General features: G+C 43.5%; 1 protein-coding gene and 1 long non-coding RNA gene across 2 annotated transcripts in view; both read right to left on the bottom strand.

The window, feature by feature from the left end:
- LOC128379791 (NACHT, LRR and PYD domains-containing protein 12-like) overlaps positions 1 to 26989 on the bottom strand; it is a 178950-nt gene that overhangs the window by 99010 nt on the left and 52951 nt on the right. The gene's annotated exons all lie outside the window — the stretch shown is intronic.
- Positions 14825 to 20397, bottom strand: LOC128379792 (uncharacterized). The gene is made up of 3 exons (XR_008323463.1): positions 20316 to 20397; positions 16768 to 16894; positions 14825 to 14893 (listed from the first exon to the last, which is right to left on the bottom strand). It is a non-coding gene; the product is annotated as an uncharacterized LOC128379792 (long non-coding RNA).

The following is a 26989-nucleotide window of genomic DNA, read 5'->3' as shown; positions in this document are numbered from 1 at the left end:
CCATGATTATTATTCTTCTTCTTTTTCTCTCACAACGACGGCCTTTTTGCCCCCCTGAACGTGCCTTAAAAGTCACCAAAGTTTGCACGCAAGCCAGACCTGGCGAAAATTTCGATATTTTATGGTCTGCACAAATGGGCGTGTCAAAATGGCTCTCTAGCGCCCCCTACAAAATCAATAAAAGCGAGCTCCTCGTGACAGATTGACATAGAGAAACGAAACTTGGTACACATGTTCAACATGTCAAGACGCACCAAAAAGTCTCTTGGACACATACCCTAACACCAACAGGAAGTCGGCCATTTTGAATCGAAATATTGATTTTAATGCAAATTGTGGCATCATATTTGAACGCACTACTCCTACAGTTTTCTTCCCATCCACTTCAAATTCGCACAGAATCATCTTGAGACATTGGAGATGAAAAGTTATCAAAAGGTTTTTCCCCCGTCATTCCTGGTTGCCGTGGTGACGCGGCGAATTTCGATCCTTCGCCATGAAAATTCAAACCCTCATAACTTGACTCCACATGGTCTGAGCTTTTCCAAATTTAATATGCTTGTTCAGTGTCCCAGTCTGAACAAATGTACAGTCTCATATTTAGTGACAGTCATAGCGCCCCCTGCTGGCAACAGGAAGTCACTTGCTTCATTGTTTCACTAATTACTCCCATAATCTTCATCCCATCCACTTCAAATTCACACAGGATCATCTTGAGACATTGGAGATGAAAAGTTATCAAAAGCTTTTTCCCTCGTCATTCCTGGTTGCCGTGGTGACGCAGCGAATTTCGATCCTTCGCCATGAAAATTCAAACCCTCATAACTTGACTGCACATGGTCTGAGCTTTTCCAAATTTAATATGCTTGTTCAGTGTCCCAGTCTGAACAAATGTACAGTCTCATATTTAGTGACAGTCATAGCGCCCCCTACTGGCAACAGGAAGTCACTTGCTTCATTCTTTCACTAATTACGCCCATAATCTTAAGTATTTACACCTGAAATTGACTCAGCTGAGACATAAGACCTTGGTGATGCTACATTCTGCAAGTCATGACCAATCATCAAATACTGTTGCCATGACAACGCATTAAACGCCATGAAAATACGATTACAGTTTTTAGAGGCAAAGGATGCCTCCACGGTAACGAAACTCAACACACACGTCTGGAGTGGGTTCATTTAACATCCTATATACTTCAATGGGATGGCCATGACTAAATGGCTCAATAGCGTCCCCTTGAATATTTCAAAATTGAACCTCAGCCTTCCCGATTGACATAGAAGAATGAAATTCGGTAGGTTTATGTATCATCTCCAGACGCACAAAAATGCCATTTGAACCCATACCCTAAGTCCAACAGGAAGTCGGCCATCTTGGGAAAAATGCTCAATTTTGGTGAATGTTTTGGTCATTTCCAGGCATCATATTTGAACAAACTAATCCTAGAGTTTTCATCCCATCCACTTCAAATTCACACAGAGTCATCTTGACACATTGGAGATGAAAAGTTATCAAAAGCTTTTTCGCCCGTCATTCCTGGTTGCCGTGGTGACGCGGCGAATTTCGATGCCTCGCCATGAAATTTCAAACCCTCATAAATTGACTCCACATGGTCTGAGCTTTTCCAAATTTCAGATGCTTGTTCAGCGTCCTGGTCTGAACACATGTACAGTCTCATATTTAGTGACAGTCATAGCGCCACCTACTGGCAACAGGAAGTCACTTGCGTCATTCTTTCACTAATTACTCCCATAATCTTAAGTATTTACGCCTGAAATTTACTCAGCCAAGACATAACACCAGTTATCAAAAGCTTTTTTATGACTTCTTCCTGTTGGGCGTAGCTGTGCGGACAATTTCGATGCTTCGCCATGAGGCAGGAAGTCCTTATAACTCCTACAGACATTGTTCTGTCTACACCAAATTCATCATGTATGTAGAGGGTCCCGCCCTGAACACATCTATGCATCAATACTGTGTCAGCTCCATAGCGCCACCTAGTGGACACAGGAAGTCAGCCTCATATGACAAACATTATCCGATTTACATGAAATTTACAGGATGTGTTCTCCACATCATACACTGCAACATGACATATAACTGGTGGGTGATCTCTAGCGCCACCTAGTGGACACATGCAATGTGACTTAGCCCCATCACACAACGTTCATTACGAGCCCGGGTGCCAAGACGTCTACGTGCCCGCTGTGTCTGCCATGTGATTGCAGCATGCACCGACATGCACGTACGGGGCGGTGCATGGGGGAGCGAGGGCCCGTTCATCACTGCTTGCAGTTTTAATTAGGGCCCGAGCGCTGACCAGCGCGAAGCCCTATTGTATCTGTCCGGATTATTATTTTTCTTTTTCTTGCACAACGACGGCCTTTTTGCCCCCCTAAACGTGCTTTAAAAGTCACCAAAGTTTGCACGCAAGCCAGACCTGGCGAAAATTTTGATATTTTATGGTTTGCACAAATGGGCGTGGCAAAATGGCTCAATAGCGCCCCCTACAAAATCAATAAAAGCGAGCCCCTCGTGACAGATTGACATAGAGAAACGAAACTTGGTACACATGTTCATCATGTCAAGACGCACCAAAAAGTCTCTTGGACACATACCCTAACACCAACAGGAAGTCGGCCATTTTGAATCAAAATATTGATTTTAATGCAAATTGTGGCATCATATTTGAACGCACTACTCCTAGAGATTTCATCCCATCCACTTCAAATTCACACAGAGTCATCTTGAGACATTGGAGATGAAAAGTTATCAAAAGCTTTTTCCCACGTCATTCCTGGTTGCCGTGGTGACGCGGCGAATTTCGATGCTTCGCCATGAAATTTCAAACCCTCATAACTTGACTCCACATGGTCTGAGCTTTTCCAAATTTAATATGCTTGTTCAGCGTCCTGGTCTGAACACATGTACAGTCTCATATTTAGTGACAGTCATAGCGCCACCTACTGGCAACAGGAAGTCACTTGCGTCATTTGTTCATTAATTACTCCCATAATCTTAAGTATTTCCACCTGAAATTGACTCAGCTGAGACATAAGACCTTGGTGATGCTACATTCTGCAACTCGTGACGCATCATCAAATACCGTTGCCATGACAAGACATTCAACGCCATGAAAATACGCTTACAGTTTTCAGAGGCAAAGGATGCCTCCACGGTAACGAAACTCAACACACACGTCTGGAGTGGGTTCATTTAACATCCTATATACTTCAATGGGATGGGCGTGGCTACACGGCTCAATAGCGCCCCCTTGAATATTTCAAAATTGCACCTCAGCCTTCCCGATAGACATAGAAGAATGAAACTCGGTAGGTTTATGTATCATCTCCAGACGCACAAAAACGCCATTTGGACCCATACCCTAAGTCCAACAGGAAGTCGGCCATCTTGGGAAAAATGCTATATTTTGGTGATTTTTTTGGTCATTTCCAGGCCTCATATTTGAACGCACTAGTCCTACAGATTCCATCCCATCCACTTCAAATTCACACAGAATCATCTTGAGACATTGGAGATGACAACTTATCAAAATCTTTTTCCCTCGTCATTCCTGGTTGCAGTGGTGAAGCGGCGAATTTCGATGCTTCGCCATGAAATTTCAAACCCTCATAACTTGACTCCACATGGTCTGAGCTTTCCCAAATTTAATATGCTTGTTCAGCGTCCTGGTCTGAACACATGTACAGTCTCATATTTAGTGACAGTCATAGCGCCACCTACTGGCAACAGTAAGTCACTTGCTTCATTCGTTGACTAATTACTCCCATAATCTTAAGTATTTACACCTGAAATTAACTCAGCTGAGACATAAGACCTTGGTGATGCTACATTCTGCGACCGAGCCGCAGCCCGACATGCGTGGGGGCGCGAGGGCCCGTTCATCACTGCTTGCAGTTTTAATTATTTTTCTTCTCCCAAAACAACGCCCTTTTTGACCCCCTGAACGTGCCTTAAAAGTCACCAAAGTTTGCACGCAAGCCAGACCCGGCGAAAATTTTGATATTTTATGGTTTGCAGAAATGGGCGTGCCAAAATGGCTCTCTAGCGCCCCCTATTGAATATAAAAATGTGAGAGATTGACGTACATGAACGAAATTTGGTATATATATGTATCATGTCCAGACGCACAAAAAAGTCAGTGGGGCCCATGACGTCACTCCAACAGGAAGTCGGCCATTTTGAAAAATATGTGCGATTTTGGCGTTTTCCACTCCTCGTACTTTAACGAACTAGTCCTAGAGATTTCATCTCATCCACTTCAAATTCACACAGACTCATCTTGAGACATTGGAGATGAAAAGTTATCAAAAGCTTTTTCGTCCGTCATTCCTGGTTGCCGTGGTGACGCGGCGAATTTCGATGCTTCGCCATGAAATTTCAAACCCTCATAACTTGACTCCACATGGTCTCAGCTTTTCCAAATTTAATATACTTGTTCAGCGTCCTGATCTGAACACATGTACAGTCTCATATTTAGTGACAGTCATAGCGCCCCCTACTGGCAACAGGAAGTCACTTGCTTCATTCTGTCATTAATTATTCCCATAATCTTAAGTATTTCCACCTGAAATTAATTCAGCTGAGACATGAGACCTTGGTGATGCTACATTCTGCAACCCATGACCCATCATCAAATACTGTTGCCATGACAACACATTCAACGCCATGAAAATACGATTACAGTTTTCAGGGGCAAAAGATGCCTCCACGGTAATGAAACTCAACACACACGTCTGGAGTGGGGTCATTAAACATCCTATATACTTCAATGGGATCGGCGTGACTAAACGGCTCAATAGCGCCCCCTTGAATATTTCAAAATTGAACCTCAGCCTTCCCGATTGACATAGAAGAATGAAATTCGGTAGGTTTATGTATCATCTCCAGACGCACAAAAACGCCATTTGGACCCATACCCTAAGTCCAACAGGAAGTCGGCCATCTTGGGAAAAATGCTATATTTTGCTGAGTTTTTTGGTCATTTCTAGGCCTCATATTTGAACGCACTAGTCCTAGAGATTTCATCTCATCCACTTCAAATTCACACAGAGTCATCTTGAGACATTGGAGATGACAAGTTATCAAAAGCTTTTTTATGACTTCTTCCTGTTGGGCGTGGCTGTGCAAACCATTTCGATGCTTCGCCATGAAGCAGGAAGTCCTTATAACTCCTACAGAAATTGTCCCATCTACACCAAATTCATCATGCATGTAGAGGGTCCCGCCCTAAACACATCTATGCATCAATACTGCTTCATATACACAGCGCCACCTACTGGACACAGGAAGTCAGCCTCATATGACAAACATTATCCTATTTACATGAAATTTACAGGATGTGTTGTCCACATCACACACTGCAACATGACATATAATTGGTGGGTGATCTCTAGCGCCACCTAGTGGACACATGCAATGTGACTTAGCCCCATCACACAACGTTCATTACGAGCCCGGGTGCCAAGACGTCTACGTGCCCGCTGTGTCTGCCGTGTGACTGCAGCACGCACCGACATGCGCGTACGGCGCGGTGCATGGGGGCGCGAGGGCCCGTTCATCACTGCTTGCAGTTTTAATTAGGGCCCGAGCGCTGACCAGCGCGAAGCCCTATTGTTTTTGCCATGATTATTATTATTCTCTTTATTTTTCTTCTGACAAAGTAACTGCCTTTTTCCCCCACTAAACGTGCCCCGATACTCACCAAAGTTTGCATGCAAGTCAGACCCGGCGAAAAATTTGATATTTTATGGTTTGCATAAATGGGCGAGGCAAAATGGCTCTCTAGCGCCACCTGCAAAATCAATAAAAGCGAGCCCCTCGTGACAGATTGACATAGAGAAACGAAACTTGGTACACATGTTCAACATGTCAAGACGCACCAAAAAGTCTCTTGGACACATACCCTAACACCAACAGGAAGTCGGCCATTTTGAATCAAAATATTGATTTTAATGCAAATTGTGGCATCATATTTGAATGCACTACTCCTAGAGTTTTCTTCCCATCCACTTCAAATTCACACAGGATCATCTTGACACATTGGAGATGAAAAGTTATCAAAAGGTTTGTCCCCCGTCATTCCTGGTTGCCGTGGTGACGCGGCGAATTTCGATGCTTCGCCATGAAATTTCAAACCCTCATAACTTGACTCCACATTGTCTGAGCTTTATCAAATTTCAGATGCTTGTTCAGGGTCCTGCTCTGAACACATGTACAGTCTCATATTTAGTGACAGTCATAGCGCCCCCTACTGGCAACAGGAAGTCACTTGCTTCATTCTTTCACTAATTACTCCCATAATCTTCATCCCATCCACTTCAAATTCACACAGGATCATCTTGAGACATTGGAGATGAAAAGTTATCAAAAGGTTTTTCCCTCGTCATTCCTGGTTGCCGTGGTGACGTGGCGAATTTCGATCCTTCGCCATGAAAATTCAAACCCTCATAACTTGACTCCACATGGTCTGAGCTTTTCCAAATTTAATATGCTTGTTCAGTGTCCCAGTCTGAAAAAACGTACAGTCTCATATTTTGTTACAGTCATAGCGCCCCCTACTGGCAACAGGAAGTCACTTGCTTCATTCTTTCACTAATTACTCCCATAATCTTAAGTATTTACACCTGAAATTGACTCAGCTGAGACATGAGACCTTGGTGATGCTACATTCTGCAACTCGTGACCCATCATCAAATACTGTTGCCATGACAACGCATTCAACGCCATGAAATACGATTACACTTTTAAGGGGCAAAGGATGCCTCCACGGTAACGAAACTCAACACACACGTCTGGAGTGGGGTCATTTAACATCCTATATACTTCAATGGGATGGGTGTGACTAAATGGCTCAATAGCGCCCCCTTGAATATTTCAAAATTGAACCTCAGACTTCCCGATTGACATAGAAGAATGCAATTCGGTAGGTTTATGTATCATTTCCAGACGCACAAAAACGCCATTTGGACCTATACCCTAAGTCCAACAGGAAGTCGGCCATCTTGGGAAAAATGCTCAATTTTGGTGAGTGTTTTGGTCATTTCCACGCCTCATATTTGAACGAACTACTCCTAGAGATTTCATCCCATCCACTTCAAATTCACACAGAGTCAGCTTGAGACATTGGAGATGACAAGTTATCAAAAGCTTTTTTATGACTTTTTCCTGTTGGGCGTGGCTGTGCAAACAATTTCGATGCTTCGCCATTAGGCAGGAAGTCCTTATAACTCCTACAGATATTGTCTGATCTACACCAAATTCATCACACATGTAGAGGGTCCAGCCCTGAACACATCTACGCATCAATACTCTGTCAAATACACAGCGCCACCTACTGGACACAGGAAGTCAGCCTCATATCACAAACATTATCCGATTTCCATGAAATTTACAGGATGTGTTCTCCACATCATACACTGCAACATGACATGTTATTGGTGGGTGATCTCTAGCGCCACCTAGTGGACACATGCAATGTGACTTAGCCCCATCACACAGTGTTCATTACGAGCCCCGGTGCCAAGACGTCTACGTGCCCACTGTGTCGGCCATGTGACTGCAGCATGCACCGACATGCGCGTACAAGGCGGTGCATGGGGGCGCGAGGGCCCGTTCATCACTGCTTGCAGTTTTAATTAGGGCCCGAGCGCTGACCAGCGCGAAGCCCTATTGTTTTTGCCATGATTATTATTATTAGGGCCCAAGCACTACAGTGCGAAGGCCCTATTGTAATCGTACCGATTATTAGGGCCCGAGCGCTGACCAGCGCGAAGCCCTATTGTAATCGTCCAGATTATTATTTTTCTTTTTCTTGCACAACGACGCCCTTTTTGACCCCCTGAACGTGCGTTAAAAGTCACCAAAGTTTGCACGCAAGCCAGACCCGGCGAAAATTTCGATATTTTATGGTCTGCACAAATGGGCGTGGCAAAATGGCTCTCTAGCGCCCCCTACAAAATCAATAAAAGCAAGCCCCTCGTGACAGATTGACATAGAGAAACGAAACTTGGTACACATGTTCATCATGTCAAGACGCACCGAAAAGTCTCTTGGACACATACTCTAACACCAACAGGAAGTCGGCCATTTTGAATCAAAATATTGATTTTAATGCCGATTGTGGCATCATATTTGAGCGAACTAGTCCTAGAGATTTCATCCCATCCTCTTCAAATTCACACACAATCATCTTGAGACATTGGAGATGACAAGTTATCAAAAGCTTTTTCGTCCGTCATTCCTGGTTGCCATGGTGACATGGCGAATTTTGATGCTTCGCCATGAAATTTCAAACCCTCATAACTTGACTCCACATGGTCTGAGCTTTACCAAATTTAATATGCTTGTTCAGCGTCCTGGTCTGAACACATGTACAGTCTCATATTTAGTGACAGTCATAGCGCCACCTACTGGCAACAGGAAGTCACTTGCGTCATTTGTTCATTAATTACACCCATAATCTTAAGTATTTCCACCTGAAATTTACTCAGCTGAGACATAAGACCTTGGTGATGCTACATTCTGCAACTCATGACCCATCATCAAATACTGTTGCCATGACAACACATTCAACGCCATGAAAATACGATTACAGTTTTCAGGGGCAAAGGATGCCTCCACGGTAACAAAACTCAACACACACGTCTGGAGTGGGTTCATTAAACATCCTATATACTTCAATGGGATGGACGTGACTAAAGGGCTCAACAGCGCCCCCTTGAATATTTCAAAATTGAACCTCAGCCTTCCCGATTGACATAGAAGAATGAAATTCGGTAGGTTTATGTATCATCTCCAGACGCACAAAAACGCCATTTGGACCCATACCCTAAGTCCAACAGGAAGTCGGCCATCTTGGGAAAAATATTCAATTTTGGTGAATTTTTTGGTCATTTCCAGGCCTCATATTTGAACGCACTAGTCCTAGGGATTTCATCCCATCCACTTCAAATTCACACAGAGTCATCTTGAGACATTGGAGATGAAAAGTTATCAAAAGCTTTTTCCCCCGCCATTCCTGGTTGCCGTGGTGACGCAGCGAATTTCGATGCTTCGCCATGAAATTTCAAACCCTCATAACTTGACTCCACATGGTCTGAGCTTTTCCAAATTTAATATGCTTGTTCAGCGTCCTTGTCTGAACACATGTACAGTCTCATATTTAGTGACAGTCATAGCGCCACCTACTGGCAACAGTAAGTCACTTGCTTCATTCGTTGAGTAATTACTCCCATAATCTTAAGTATTTACACCTGAAATTAACTCAGCTGAGACATAAGACCTTGGTGATGCTACATTCTGCGACCGAGCCGCAGCCCGACATGCGTGGGGGCGCGAGGGCCCGTTCATCACTGCTTGCAGTTTTAATTAGGGCCCAAGCACTATACAGTGCGAAGGCCCTATTGTAATCGTAGAGATTATTATTATTATACAAAACAAACGCCTTTTTGACAGCCTAAACGTGCCCCAAAACTCATGAAAATGTGCACGTACATCAGACCCGGCGAAAAATTTGATATTTTATGGTCTGCCAAAATGGCTGTCGCAAAATGGCTCAATAGCGCCCCCTATTGAATATAAAAATGTGAAAGATTGACGTACATGAACGAAATTTGGTATATATATGTATCATGTCCAGACGCACAAAAAAGTCAGTGGGACCCATGACGTCACTCCAACAGGAAGTCGGCCATTTTGAAAAATATGTGCGATTTTGGCAATTTCCACGCCTCGTACTTTAACGAACTTGTCCTAGGGATTTAATCCGACCGACTTCAAATTCACTCAGAAACATCTTGAGACATTGAAGATGAAAAGTTATCAAAAACTTTCTGATTAGGGATCCGGTTTGGCCGTGGCGGCGCCGACAATTTCCTTCGCCATTCGTTCCTTCGCCATTAAACAGGAAGTCCTTATAACTCCTACAGACATCGTCCTATCTACACCAAATTAATCACGCATGTAGAGGGTCCCTCCCTGAACACGTATATGCATCAATACTGTGTCAGCTCAATAGCGCCACCTACTGGATACAATAGCGCCCCCTTGAAAATTGAAAAAATAATTGAGCCCCTCAAGTCAGATTGACATAGACAAACGAAATTTGGTACACATATGTATCTTGTAAAGACGCACAAAAAAGTCTCTTGGACCCATGATGTCACTCCAACAGGAAGTCGGCCATTTTGAAAAATATGTGCGATTTTGGCGTTTTCCACGCCACGTACTTTAACGAACTTGTCCTAGAGATTTAATCCGACCGACTTCAAATTCACTCAGAAACATCTTGAGACATTGGAGATGAAAAGTTATCAAAATCTTTCTGATTAGGGATTTGGTTGCCTCGTGGTGATGTGAGGAATTTTGATGTTTCGCCATTAAACAGGAACAGCTGGCCAAATGGGGGTACTGCACCCCGTAGAAGATTCAGAAAATTGAGCCCCTCCCTCCAGATTGACGTAGATGAACAAAATTTGGTACACTGATGTATCATCTAAAGACGCACAAAAAAGTCTATGGGGCCCATGACGTCACTCCAACAGGAAGTCGGCCATTTTGAAAAATATGTGCGATTTTGGCGTTTTCCACGCATTGTACTTTAACGAACTTGTCCTAGGGATTTAATCCGACCAACTTCAAATTCACTCAGAAACATCTTGAGACATTGGAGATGAAAAGTTATCAAAAACTTTCTGATTAGGGATCCGGTTTGGCCGTGGCGGCGCCGACAATTTCCTTCGCCATTCGATCCTTCGCCATTAAACAGGAAGTCCTTATAACTCCTACAGACATCGTCCGATCTACACCAAATTAATCACGCATGTAGAGGGTCCCGCCCTGAACACGTATATGCATCAATACTGTGTCAGCTCCATAGCGCCACCTACTGGATACAATAGCGCCCCCTTGAAAATTGAAAAAAAATTGAGCCCCTCAAGTCAGATTGACATAGACAAACGAAATTCGGTACACATATGTATCTTGTAAAGACGCACCAAAAAGTCTCTTGGACCCAGGACGTCACTCCAACAGGAAGTCGGCCATTTTGAAAAATATGTGTTATTTTGGCGTTTTTGATGCCTCGTACTTTAACGAACTTGTCCTAGAGATTTAATCCGACCGACTTCAAATTCACTCAGAAACATCTTGAGACATTGGTGATGAAAAGTTATCAAAAACTTTCTGATTAGGGATTTGGTTGCTTCGTGGCGATGTGAGGAATTTTGATGTTTCCCCATTAAACAGGAACAGCTGGCCAAATGGGGGTACTGCACCCCTTAGAAGATTAAGGAAATTGAGCCCCTCCCTCCAGATTGACATAGATGAACAAAACTTGGTGTATATATGTATCACATAAAGAGGCACAAAAAAGTCTCTTGGACCCATGACGTCACTCCAACAGGAAGTCGGCCATTTTGAAGTGAATTTGCAATTTTGGCACGGTTTGATAGAATTTTCACACCACATACTTTAATGAATTCCTCCTAATCCAACCAACTTTATATTGACTGTGTATGCGTCACAGCAAGTCTCGCTCAGTAGTGGCGGGGCGGGGGAGCTTGGGCCCGATCATCGCTGCTTGCAGCTTTAATTAGGGCCCAAGCACTATACAGTGCGAAGGCCCTATTGTAATCGTCAAGATTATTATTATCGTTCCTATAAAGTAAACGCGTTTTTGACAGCCTAAACGTGCCCGAAAAGTCACCAAAATTTGCACGTACATCAGACCCGGCGAAAAATTTGATATTTTAAGGTCCGCCAAAATGGTCGTCGCAAAATGGCTCAATAGCGCCCCCTATTGAATATAAAAATGTGAGAGATTGACGTACATGAATGAAATTTGGTATATATATGTATCATGTCCAGACGCACAAAAAAGTCTGTGTGGCCCATGACGTCACTCCAACAGGAAGTCGGCCATTTTGAAAAATATGTGCGATTTTGGCGATTTCCACGCCTCGTACTTTAACGAACTTGTCCTAGGGATTTAATCCGACCGACTTCAAATTCACTCAGAAACATCTTGAGACATTGGAGATGAAAAGTTATCAAAAACTTTCTGATTAGGGATCCGGTTTGGCCGTGGCGGCGCCGACAATTTCCTTCGCCATTCGATCCTTCGCCATTAAACAGGAAGTCCTTATAACTCCTACAGACATCGTCCGATCTACACCAAAATAATCACGCATGTAGAGGGTCCCGCCCTGAACACGTATATGCATCAATACTGTGTCAGCTCCATAGCGCCACCTACTGGATACAAAAGTGCCCTGTTGAAAATTGAAAAAAAATTGAGCCCCTCAAATCAGATTGACATACACAAACGAAATTTGGTACACATATGTATGGTGTAAAGACGCACCAAAAAGTCTCTTGGACCCATGACGTCACTCCAACAGGAAGTCGGCCATTTTGAAAAATATGTGCGATTTTGGTGTTTTCCTCGCTTCGTACTTTAACGAACTTGTCCTAGGGATTTAATCCGACCGACTTCAAATTCACTCAGAAACATCTTGAGACATTGGAGATGAAAAGTTATCAAAATCTTTCTGATTAGGGATTTGGTTGCTTCGTGGCGATGTGAGAAATTTTGATGTTTCGCCATTAAACAGGAACAGCTGGCCAAATGGGGGTACTGCACCCCATAGAAGATTAAGGAAATTGAGCCCCTCCCTCCAGATTGACGTAGATGAACAAAATTTGGTACACTGATGTATCATCTAAAGACGCACAAAAAAGTCTATGGGGCCCATGACGTCACTCCAACAGGAAGTCGGACATTTTGAAAAATATGTGCGATTTTGGCGTTTTCCACGCATTGTACTTTAACGAACTTGTCCTAGGGATTTAATCCGATTGACTTCAAATTCACTCAGAAACATCTTGAGACATTGGAGATGAAAAGTTATCAAAAACTTTCTGATTAGGGATTTAGTTTCTTCGTGGCGATGTGAGGAATTTTGATGTTTCGCCATTAAACAGGAACTGCTGGCCAAATGGGGGTACTGCACCCTGATAGAAGATTAAGGAAATTGAGCCCCTCCCTCCAGATTGACATAGATGAACAAAACTTGGTATATATATGTATCACATAAAGAGGCACAAAAAAGTCTCTTGGACCCCCACCCTCACTCCAACAGGAAGTCGGCCATTTTGAAGTGAATTTGCAATTTTGGCGCGGTTTGATAGAATTTTCACACCACATAGTTTAATGAATTCCTCCTAATCCAACCAATTTTATATTGACTCTGTATGCGTCACAGCAAGTCTCGCTCAGTAGTGGCGGGGCGGGGGAGCTTGGGCCCGATCATCGCTGCTTGCAGCTTTAATTATTATTATTCTCGTTCTGGCAAAACGACGGCATTTTTGCCCCCCTAAACGTGCCCCAAAAGTCACCAAAATGTGCAATCATGTTCGGCCCGGCGAAAAATTTGATATTTTATGGTTTGCATAAATGGGCGTGGCAAAATGGCTCTGTAGCGCCCCCTACAAAATTAAAAAAAGCGAGCCCCACCCCTGAGATTGTCCGAGACAAACGAAATTCGGTACACATATGTATAGTGTCAAGACGCACCAAAAAGTCTCTTGGACCCATACCCTCACTCCTACAGGAAGTCAGCCATTTTGTATCGAATCTGCGTTTTTGCCGCGATTTCGGCGATTTCCACACATCGCATTTGAGCGAACTCGTCCTAGGGATTTAATCCGACCGACTTCAAATTCACTCAGAAACATCTTGAGACATTGAAGATGAAAAGTTATCAAAAACTTTCTGATTAGGGATCCGGTTTGGCCGTGGCGGCGCCGACAATTTCCTTCACCATTCGATCCTTCGCCATAAAATTTCAAACCCTCATAACTTGACTCCACATGCTCTGAGCTTTTCCAAATTTAATATGCTTGTTCAGTGTCCCGGTCTGAACACATGTACAGTCTCATATTTAGTGACAGTCATAGCGCCACCTACTGGCAACAGGAAGTCACTTGCTTCAGTCTTTCACTGATTACTCCCATAATCTTAAGTATTTATAACTGAAATTAACTCAGCTGAGACATAAGACCTTGGTGATGCTACATTCTGCAACTCATGACCCATCATCAAATACCGTTGCTATGACAACGCATTCAACGCCATGATAATACGATTACAGTTTTTAGGGGCAAAGGATGCGTCCACAGTAATGAAACTCAACACACACGTCTGGAGTGGGGTCATTTAACATCCTATATACTTCAATGGGATGGGCGTGGCTAAACGGCTCAACAGCGCCCCCTTGAATATTTCAAAATTGAACCTCAGCCTTCCCGATTGACATAGAAGAATGAAATTCGGTAGGTTTATGTATCATCTCCAGACGCACAAAAACGCCATTTGGACCCATACCCTAAGTCCAACAGGAAGTCGGCCATCTTGGGAAAAATGCTATATTTTAGTGAGTTTTTTGTCATTTCCAGGCCTCATATTTGAACGCACTAGTCCTACAGATTCCATCCCATCCACTTCAAATTCACACACAATCATCTTGAGACATTGGAGATGAAAAGTTATCAAAAGCTTTTTTATGACTTCTTCCTGTTGGGCGTGGCTGTGCAAACAATTTCGATGCTTCGCCATGAAGCAGGAAGTCCTTATAACTCCTACAGACATTGTCCCACCTACACCAAATTGATCACGCATGTAGAGGGTCCCGCCCTGAACACATCTATGCATCAATACTGCTTCATATACACAGCGCCACCTACTGGACACAGGAAGTCAGCCTCATATGACAAACATTATCCGATTTACATGAAATTTACAGGATGTGTTCTCCACATCACACACTGCAACATGACATATAATTGGTGGGTGATCTCTAGCGCCACCTAGTGGACACATGCAATGTGACTTAGCCCCATCACACAATGTTGATTAGGAGCCCGGGTGCCAAGAAGTCTACATGCCCGCTGTGTCTGCCGTGTGACTGCAGCACGCACTGACATGCGCGTACGGGGCGGTGCGTGGGGGGGGCTTGGGCCCGATCATCGCTGCTTGCAGCTTTAATTATTATTATTATTTTTTTTCTCTCCCGATGACGGCCTTTTTGCCCCCCTGAACGTGCATTAAAACTCACCAAAGTTTGCACGCAAGCCAGACCCGGCGAAAATTTCGATATTTTATGGTTTGCACAAATGGGCGTGACAAAATGGGTCTCTAGCGCCCCCTACAAAATCAATAAAAGCGAGCCCCTCGAGACAGATTGACATAGAGAAACGAAACTTGGTACACATGTTCAACATGTCAAGACGCACCAAAAAGTCTCTTGGACACATACCCTAACACCAACAGGAAGTCGGCCATTTTGAATCAAAATATTGATTTTAATGCAAATTGTGGCATCATATTTGAATGCACTACTCCTAGAGTTTTCTTCCCATCCACTTCAAATTCACACAGAATCATCTTGAGACATTGGAGATGAAAAGTTATCAAAAGGTTTTTCCCCCCGTCATTCCTGGTTGCCGTGGTGATGCGGCGAATTTCGATGCTTCGCCATGAAATTTCAAACCCTCATAACGTGACTCCACATTGTCTGAGCTTTTCCAAATTTCAGATGCCTGTTCAGGGTCCTGCTCTGAACACATGTACAGTCTCGTATTTAGTGACAGTCATAGCGCCCCCTACTGGCAACAGGAAGTCACTTGCTTCATTCTTTCACTAATTACTCCCATAATCTTCATCCCATCCACTTCAAATTCACACAGGATCATCTTGAGACATTGGAGATGAATAGTTATCAAAAGCTTTTTCCCTCGTCATTCCTGGTTGCCGTGGTGACGTGGCGAATTTCGATCCTTCGCCATGAAAATTCAAACCCTCATAACTTGACTCCACATGGTCTGAGCTTTTCCAAATTTAATATGCTTGTACAGTGTCCCCGTCTGAACACATGTACAGTCTCATATTTAGTCACAGTCATAGCGCCCCCTACTGGCAACAGGAAGTCACTTGCTTCATTCTTTCACTAATTACTCCCATAATCTTAAGTATTTACACCTGAAATTGACTCAGCTGAGACATAAGACCTTGGTGATGCTACATTCTGCAACTCGTGACCCATCATCAAATACTGTTGCCATGACAACGCATTCAACGCCATGAAATACGATTACAGTTTTCAGAGGCAAAGGATGCCTCCACGGTAACGAAACTCAACACACACGTCTGGAGTGGGGTCATTTCACATCCTATATACTTCAATGGGATGGCCGTGACTAAATGGCTCAATAGCGCCCCCTTGAATATTTCACAATTGAACCTCAGACTTCCCGATTGACATAGAAGAATGAAATTCGGTAGGTTTATGTATCATCTCCATACGCACAAAAACGCCATTTGGACCCATACCCCAAGTCCAACAGGAAGTCGGCCATCTTGGGAAAAATGCTCAATTTTGGTGAGTTTTGTGGTCATTTCCAGGCCTCATATTTGAACTAGTCCTAGAGATTTCATCCCATCCACTTCAAATTCACACAGAGTCAGCTTGAGACATTGGAGATGACAAGTTATCAAAAGCTTTTTTATGACTTCTTCCTGTTGGGCGTGGCTGTGCAAACAATTTCGATGCTTCGCCATTAGGCAGGAAGTCCTTATAACTCCTACAGACATTGTCCTGTCTACACCAAATTCATCACGCATGTAGAGGGTCCAGCCCTGAACACATCTATGCATCAATACTGTGTCAAATACACAGCGCCACCTACTGGACACAGGAAGTCAGCCTCATATGACAAACATTATCCGATTTATATGAAATTTACAGGATGTCTTCTCCACATCACACACTGCAACATGACATGTAATTGGTGGGTGATCTCTAGCGCCACCTAGTGGACACATGCAATGTGACTTAGCCCCATCACACTACGTTCATTACGAGCCCGGGTGCCAAGACGTCTACGTGCCCGCTGTGTCTACCGTGTGACTGCAGCACGCACCGGCATGCGCGTACGGCGCGGTGCGTGGGGGCGCGAGGGCCCGTTCATCACTGCTTGCAGTTTTAATTATTATTATCGTTCTGCCTAAACGACGGCCTTTTTGCCCCCCTGAACGTGCTTGAAAAGTCACGAAATTGTGCAATCATGTTCGGCCCGGCGAAAAATTTGATATTTTATGGTTTGCATAAATCGGCGTTGCAAAATGGCTCTGTAGCGCCCCCTAGAAAATTTAAAAAAGCGAGCCCCACCCCTGAGATTGTCCGAGACAAACGAAATTCGCTACACATATGTATCGTGGAAAGACGTACAAAAAAGTCTCTTGGACCCATACCCTCACTCCTACAGGAAGTCGGCCATTTTGTATCGAATACGCATCGCATTTGAGCAAACTCCTCCTACAGATTTAATCCGACCGACTTCAAATTCACTCAGAAACATCTTGAGACATTGGAGATGAAAAGTTATCAAGAACTTTCTGATTAGGGATCCGGTTTGGCCGTGGCGGCGCCGACAATTTCCTTCACCATTCGATCCTTCGCCATGAAATTTCAAACCCTCATAACTTGACTCCACATGGTCTCAGCTTTTCCAAATTTCATATGCTTGTTCAGTGTCCCGGTCTCAACACATGTACAGTCTCATATTTAGTGACAGTCATAGCGCCACCTACTGGCAACAGGAAGTCACTTGCTTCAGTCTTTCACTGATTACTCCCATAATATTAAGTATTTATACCTGAAATTAACTCAGCTGAGACATAAGACCTTGGTGATGCTACATTCTGCAACTCATGACCCATCATCATATACCGTTGCCATGACAACGCATTCAACGCCATGAAAATACGTCCTTCCCGATTGACATAGAAGAATGAAATTCGGTAGGTTTATGTATCATATCCAGACGCACAAAAACGCCATTTAGACCCATACCCTAAGTCCAACAGGAAGTCGGCCATCTTGGGAAAAATGCTCAATTTTGGTGAGTGTTTTGGTCATTTCGACGCATCATACTTGAACGAACTAGTCCTAGGGATTTCATCCCATCCACTTCAAATTCACACAGAGTCATCTTGAGACATTGGAGATGAAAAGCTATCAAAAGCTTTTTTATGACTTCTTCCTGTTGGGTGTGGCTGTGCAAACAATTTCGATGCTTCGCCATAAAACAGGAAGTCGTTATAACTCCTACAGACATTGTCCCACCTACACCAAATTGATCACACATGTAGAGGGTCCCGCCCTGAACACATCTATGCATCAATACTGCTTCATATACACAGCGCCACCTACTGGTCACAGGAAGTCAGCCTCATATGACAAACATTATCCGATTTACATGAAATTTACAGGATGTGTTCTCCACATCACACACTGCAACATGACATATAATTGGTGGATGATCTCTAGCGCCACCTAGTGGACACATGCGATATGACTTAGCCCCATCACACAAAGTTCAATACGAGCCCGGGTGCCAAGACGTCTACGTGCCAGCTGTGTCTGCCGTGTAACTGCAGCACGCACCGACATGCGCGTACGGGGCGGTGCGTGGGGGGGCTTGGGCCCGATCATCGCTGCTTGCAGCTTTAATTAGGGCCCGAGCGCTGACCAGCGCGAAGCCCTATTGTATCTATCAAGATTCTTTTTCTTTTTCTTGCACAACGACGGCCTTTTTGACCCCCTGAACGTGCCTTAAAAGTCACCAAAGTTTGCACGCAAGCCAGACCCGGCGAAAATTTTGATATTTTATGGTTTGCAGAAATGGGCGTGCCAAAATGGCTCTCTAGCGCCCCCTATTGAATATAAAAATGTGAGGGATTGACGTACATGAACGAAATTTGGTATATATATGTATCATGTCCAGACGCACAAAAAAGTCAGTGGGGCCCATGACGTCACTCCAACAGGAAGTCGGCCATTTTGAAAAATATGTGCGATTTTGGCGTTTTCCACTCCTCGTACTTTAACGAACTAGTCCTAGAGATTTCATCTCATCCACTTCAAATTCACACAGACTCATCTTGAGACATTGGAGATGAAAAGTTATCAAAAGCTTTTTCGTCCGTCATTCCTGGTTGCCGTGGTGACGCGGCGAATTTCGATGCTTCGCCATGAAATTTCAAACCCTCATAACTTGACTCCACATAGTATGAGCTTTACCAAATTTAATATGCTTGTTCAGCGTCCTGCTCTGAACACATGTACAGTCTCATATTTAGTGACAGCCATAGCGCCACCTACTGGCAACAGGAAGTCACTTGCGTCATTTGTTCATGAATTATTCCCATAATCTTAAGTATTTCCACCTGAAATTGTCTCAGCTGAGACATAAGACCTTGGTGATGCTACAGTCTGTAACTCGTGACCCATCATCAAATACCGTTGCCATGACAACGCATTCAACGCCATGAAAATACAATTACAGTTTTCAGGGGCAAAGGATGCCTCCACGGTAACAAAACTCAACACACACGTCTGGAGTGGGGTCATTAAACATCCTATATACTTCAATGGGATGGGCGTGACTAAACGGCTCAATAGCGCCCCCTTGAATATTTCAAAATTGAACCTCAGCCTTCCCGATTGACATAGAAGAATGAAATTCGGTAGGTTTATGTATCATCTCCAGACGCACAAAAACCCCATTTGGATCTATACCATAAGTCCAACAGGAAGTCGGCCATCTTGGAAAAATGCTCAATTGTGTTGAGTTTTTTGATGATTTCAAGGCCTCATATTTGAACGAACTAGTCCTAGGGATTTCATCCCATCCACTTCAAATTCACACAGAATCATCTTGAGACATTGGAGATAAGAAGTTATCAAAAGCTTTTTCCCCCGCCATTCCTGGTTGCCGTGGTGAAGCAGCGAATTTCGATGCTTCGCCATGAAATTTCAAACCCTCATAACTTGACTACACATGCTCTGAGCTTTTCCAAATTTAATATGCTTGTTCAGTGTCCCGGTCTGAACACATGTACAGTCTCATATTTAGTGACAGTCATAGCGCCACCTACTGGTAACAGGAAGTCACTTGCTTCATTCTTTCACTAATTACTCTCATAATCTTAAGTATTTACACCTGAAATTGACTCAGCTAAGACATAGCGCCAGTTAGCAAAATCTTTTTTATGACTTCTTCCTGTTGGGCGTGGCTGTGCGTACAATTTCGATGCTTCGCCATGAGGCAGGAAGTCCTTATAACTCCTACAGACATTGTCCTGTCTACACCAAATTCATCACGCATGTAGAGGGTCCCGCCCTGAACACATCTATGCATCAATACTGTGTCAAATACACAGCGCCACCTACTGGACACAGGAAGTCAGCCTCATATGACAAACATTATCCGATTTATATGAAATTTACAGGATGTCTTCTCCACATCACACACTGCAACATGACATGTAATTGGTGGGTGATCTCTAGCGCCACCTAGTGGACACATGCAATGTGACTTAGCCCCATCACACAACGTTCATTACAAGCCCGGGTGCCAAGACGTCTACGTGCCCGCTGTGTCTGCCGTGTGACTGCAGCACGCACCGACATGCGAGTACGGGGCGGTGCATGGGGGCGCGAGGGCCCGTTCATCACTGCTTGCAGTTTTAATTATTATTTTTCTTCTCCCACAACAACGCCCTTTTTGACCCCCTGAACGTGCTCGAAAAGTCACCAAAGTTTGCACGCAAGCCAGACGCGGCGAAAATTTTGATATTTTATGGTCTGCACAAATGGGCGTGGCAAAATGGCTCTCTAGCGCCACCTGCAAAATCAAGAACATCGAGCCCCTCGCGACAGATTGACATAGAGAAACGAAACTCGGTACACATGTTCATCATGTCAAGACGCACAAAAAAGTCTATGGGTTCCATGACGTCACTCCAACAGGAAGTCGGCCATTTTGAATCAAAATATTGATTTTAATGCAAATTGTGGCATCATATTTGAACAAACTACTCCTAGAGTTTTCATCCCATCCACTTCAAATTCACACAGAGTCATCTTGAGACATTGGAGATGAAAAGTTATCAAAAGCTTTTTCCCACGTCATTCCTGGTTGCCGTGGTGACGCGGCGAATTTCGATGCTTCGCCATGAAATTTCAAACCCTCATAACTTGACTCCACATGGTCTGAGCTTTTCCAAATTTAATATGCTTGTTCAGTGTCATGGTCTGAACACATGTACAGTCTCATATTTAGTGACAGTCATAGCGCCCCCTAGTGGCGACAGGAAGTGACTTGCTTCATTCGTTCACTAATTACTCCCATAATCTTAAATATTTACACCTGAAATTTACTCAGCTGAGACATAAGACCTTGGTGATGCTACATTCTGCAACTCATGACCCATCATCAAATACCGTTGCCATGACAACGCATTCAACGCCATGAAAATACGATTACAGTTTTCAGAGGCAAAGGATGCCTTCACGGTAACGAAACTCAACACACACGTCTGGAGTGGGGTCATTTAACATCCTATATACTTCAATGGGATGGGCGTGGCTAAACGGCTCAATAGCGCCCCCTTGAATATTTCAAAATTGAACCTCAGACTTCCCGATTGACGTAGAAGAATGAAACTCGGTAGGTTTATGTATCATCTCCAGACGCACAAAAACGCCATTTGGACCCATACCCTAAGACCAACAGGAAGTCGGCCATCTTGGGAAAAATGCTAAATTTTGCTGATTTTTTTGGTCATTTCCACGCCTCATATTTGAACGAACTAGTCCTAGCGATTTCATCCCATCCACTTCAAATTCACACAGAATCACCTTGAGACATTGGAGATGAAAAATTATCAAAAGCTTTTTCGCCCGTCATTCCTGGTTGCCGTGGTGACGCGGCGAATTTCGATGCCTCGCCATGAAATTTCAAACCCTCATAACCTGACTCCACATGGTCTGAGCTTTTCCAAATTCACCAAAGCAAGCCAGCCTTGGCGAAAAATTTGATATTTTATGGTATTTGTAAATGGGCGTGGCAAAATGGCTCTGTAGCGCCCCCTTGAGAAATGAAAAACATCGATCCCCTCGCCACAGATTGACATAGAGAAACGAAACTTGGTACACATGTTCATCATGTCAAGACGCACAAAAAACGTCAGGTGCCCATGACGTCACTCCAACAGGAAGTCGGCCATTTTGAATCAAAGTATTGATTTTCATGCCGATCGTGGCATCATATTTGAACGAACTAGTCCTAGAGATTTCATCCCATCCACTTCAAATTCACACAGAGTCATCTTCAGACATTGGAGATGAAAAGTTATCAAAAGCTTTTTCGCCCGTCATTCCTGCTTGCCGTGGTGACGCGGCGAATTTCGATGCTTCGCCATGAAATTTCAAACCCTCATAACTTGACTACACATGGTCTCAGCTTTTCCAAATTTCATATGCTTGTTCAGCGTCTTGGTCTGAACACATGTACAGTCTCATATTTAGTGACAGTCATAGCGCCACCTACTGGCAACAGGAAGTGACTTGCTTCATTCTTTCACTAATTACTCCCATAATCATAAGTATTTACACCTGAAATTGACACAGCTGAACCATAAGACCTTGGTGGTTCTGCATTCTCCGACCGAGCCGCAGCCCGACATGCGTGGGGGCGCGAGGGCCCGTTCATCACTGCTTGCAGTTTTAATATTTTTTTTTTTCTTTTTCCTTGCACAACGACGGCCTTTTTGCCCCCCTAAACGTGCTCGAAAAGTCACCAAAAGTTTGCACGCAAGCCAGACCCGGCGAAAATTTTGATATTTTATGGTTTGCAGAAATGGGCGTGGCAAAATGGCTCAATAGCGCCCCCTATTGAATATAAAAATGTGAGAGATTGACGTACATGAACGAAATTTGGTATATATATGTATCATGTCCAGACGCACAAAAAAGTCAATGGGGCCCATGACGTCACTCCAACAGGAAGTCGGCCATTTTGAAAAATATGTGCGATTTTGGCGTTTTCCACTCCTCGTACTTTAACCAACTAGTCCTAGAGTTTTCATCCCATCCACTTCAAATTCACACAGAGTCATCTTGAGATATTGGAGATGAAAAGTTATCAAAAGATTTTTCGCCCATCATTCCTGCTTGCCGTGGTGATGCGGCGAATTTCGATGCTTCGCCATGAAATTTCAAACCCTCATAACTTGACTCCAAATGGTCTCAGCTTTTCCAAATTTAATATGCTTGTTCAGTGTCCTGGTCTGAACACATGTACAGTCTCATATTTAGTGACAGTCATAGCGCCACCTACTGGCAACAGGAAGTCACTTGCTTCAGTCTTTCACTGATTACTCCCATAATCTTAAATATTTACACCTGAAATTTACTCAGCTGAGACATAAGACCTTGGTGATGCTACATTCTGAAACTCATGACCCATCATCAAATACCGTTGCCATGACAACGCATTCAACGGCATGAAAATACGATTACAGTTTTCAGGGGCAAAGGATGCCTCCACGGTAACGAAACTCAACACCCACGTCTGGAGTGGGTTCATTAAACATCCTATATACTTCAATGGGATGGGCGTGGCTAAACGGCTCAATAGCGCCCCCTTGAATATTTCAAAATTGAACCTCAGCCTTCCCGATTGACATAGAAGAATGAAACTCAGTAGGTTTATGTATCATCTCCAGACGCACAAAAACGCCATTTGGACCCATACCCTAAGTCCAACAGGAAGTCGGCCATCTTGGGAAACATGCTATATTTTGCTGAGTTTTTTGGTCATTTCCAGGCCTCATATTTGAACGAAGTAGTCCTAGGGATTTCATCCCATCCACTTCAAATTCACACACAATCATCTTGAGACATTGGAGATGACAAGTTATCAAAAGCTTTTTTATGACTTCTTCCTGTTGGGCGTGGCTGTGTAAACAATTTCGATGCTTCGCCATAAAGCAGGAAGTCCTTATAACTCCTACAGACATTGTCCCACCTACACCAAATTGATCACACATGTAGAGGGTCCTGCCCTGAACACATCTATGCATCAATACTGCTTCATATACACAGCGCCACCTACTGGACACAGGAAGTCAGCCTCATATGACAAACATTATCCTATTTACATGAAATTTACAGGATGTGTTCTCCACATCACACACTGCAACATGACATATAATTGGTGGGTGATCTCTAGCGCCACCTAGTGGACACATGCAATGTGACTTAGCCCCATCACACAATGTTCATTGCAAGCCCGGGTGCCAAGACGTCTACGTGCCCGCTGTGTCCACCATGTGACTGCAGCACGCACCGACATGCGCGTACGGGGCGGTGCGTGGGGGGGCTTGGGCCCGATCATCGCTGCTTGCAGCTTTAATTATTATTATTATTATTATAATTATTATTATTATTATTATTATTATTATGAGTTTGACTCTTATTATCTTGATTAACATTAGTTCTTCACATCAGTGGTTCAGATAATATGATGGACAAGTTCACATTGGTAGCTGTTCAAGTTATCATGCCTGTTAGCATCGCTGCTGGTAATGTGATGGGAAAATACAAATATCTTACATTCATTCTTACATTTCTATAATCAGTTTGCAGCATTATATTCAGTTTATTAGTGATTGTACTTTTATGCATTGTATTAGTATGTGTTAGAATAGCTAGCGTGACTATTTTATGACCGCAGTAGCGTTTAGAAAAAATGTATGCATCATACTCTGCATTGCACAGATTTAGAGTTATTGTGTTTGTGCTTGGAGGAGGCCACAGTGCCCTTACTGGGGGTGCTGGGTCCAAGGGAAGGCCAAGAAGCTAATACTTGCTGTTTGCTTCAGTAAATTTCCATCATATGTTATGAGAAGAAAATGTTACGGTCGCAATGGTGGGAGACCCGACAGCGGAGATGACCTCCAGAGGGAAAACGTACCACCACCTGGCACACTTATAACACTTGTTGAGATGTATAAAACCTCTCCTCAGAGAACTGATTTTCTGAGCATTCTCTGAACGCGGTTGGTAGCTGTGTATCTGTTGATTTGCTCCTTCTTGCAAGAATTAAAAGTAACTTGACTTTTGAACTTGGTTTCAGCCTCAGTCTTGTATTTAATGTTTCTATCATAATGGAACTCTTTTTTTATGATACTCTGCTTATGATTGATATGTTTATTATTCTTAGTGTGCATTGTGTCACAGCCCCAGCTGTGACCTCCTGAGTTTCCTTGTCTGTCTTGTGCTCCTCCCCTGTTTTGTCTTTGTTTCCCTTTGGCAGAGGCGGGGCCCAGTGGTGGAGGTTTGGCACACCTGTTCATCCTTCCACCCTCTGCCAGATAGTCCGCTACTTATGTGGTAACGCTTGGCTAAAACCCCCTAGTGTTTTCTTGTGTCTTCTGCTTAGTACTGATTACCTCTGGTGTAACCGCTCTTTCCTGTTCCCTACAGTTTTGCCTACTCCACCCGCTGCTGCCCTGCCTCTGTTCCCTGGATCCAGCTCCCTGTGCACTGCCTTCCCGTTTTGGACCTTGCCGCACCCACCTTCCCTGGAACCCTCACCCCAGACACAGCGACTGCTCCCTCACTTCCCCACTTCTATTCAGCAGATTCAAACTAATGTTGAAAATTATATTATTTATCTGAACTGATGAGAAATAAAAGGCTCCATTGCTCGGTTCAACACAATCAGGGGTTTAGTCTCTGTGACCAGTAGTTTACGGAGGCTAATGTTGGTTAACGTTAGCTAACTTTACATATTGTTGTATAACTGACATTACTGAATCAGTGTGCTGATTGGCTGATCCTCCGTGCTCACTATGAAATGTCTCAGAAACCTTTCAGATAAAAATGATGATGAAAGCATTTCTCTCTGACTTCAGAAATCTTCTTTGGAAAATGAAACAGATCTTATTTTAAACTCTTAATCATAGTGTTAAAAACAGTGTGTGATTATATATGATTTACAGAAGCTGCTCATGTAATAATAACTTTACTGCATTCACTGATAACTGTAAAATACTGATATATGTTGTGATAAAATGCTGCTGTAATAAAACCTCAACCACAACCTCTAAAGTCCTTCATGTGTTTCACCAGGTTTGAATGAATCCTCCAACACACAAAGGAAGAGAAAGAGAAGAAAACACTGTCAAATCCAATAATGACTAGAAATAAATAGAATAACTGTTCATTAACTTAACACCTATAAACATCTACATTATTTACACATCTCAGACTAAATGTTATTTCACATAGAAACAACTATTTTAACTATAATAAAACATTTATATTATTTATATTTGAAGAACTAAACTACTAATCTACACTGATTTATAATGTTGATCACATCTGGACTTACTCAGCCTTTCTGCAGTTCCTCACAGCTGGGATCAGTCTCTGTCGTCCCTGCCATGATGTGTTGTACTTCTCCAGGTCCAACTCATCCAGAACCTCCTCTGACATCTGCAGCATGTAGGCCAGAGCTGAGCACTGGATCTCAGAGAGTTTCTTCTCTGATCTGTTCTCTGACTTCAGGAACTCTTGGATCTCCTGATGTACTGAGCCGTCGTTCATCTCCATCAGACAGTGGAAGATGTTGATGCTTCTGTCAGGAGAGATTTTGTACATGTTCATCTCCTTCAGGTTGTTGATGACTCTCTGGATGGTTTCTGGATTGTTGTCTGTCTGACCTAGCAGGCCTCCTAAGAGACTCTGGTTGGACTCCAGAGAGAGGCCATGAAGGAAGCGGACAAACAGGTCCAGGTGGCCATTTTTACTTCTGAGAGATTTCTCCATGGCTCTCTTCAGGAAGTCATCCAGAGATGAGTAACTGTAGTCTTCTCCCAGGAAGTCCTCCAGTACCTTTGTCTTCCTGCTGGTGTAACAGTGGTACATGTAGACTGCAGCCAGAAACTCCTGAACGCTCAGATGAACAAAGCAGTAGACTGTTGTCTTCTGGTGTTTCTCTGTTTTGAAGATCTCTGTACAAACTCCTGATAACACAGAGGCCTCTGTGACA

Source organism: Scomber japonicus, chromosome 19 (assembly GCF_027409825.1).
Source record: "Scomber japonicus isolate fScoJap1 chromosome 19, fScoJap1.pri, whole genome shotgun sequence".
Classification (NCBI taxonomy): Eukaryota; Metazoa; Chordata; class Actinopteri; order Scombriformes; family Scombridae; genus Scomber; species Scomber japonicus.
This window is presented reverse-complemented; position numbering and strand designations above follow the sequence as displayed.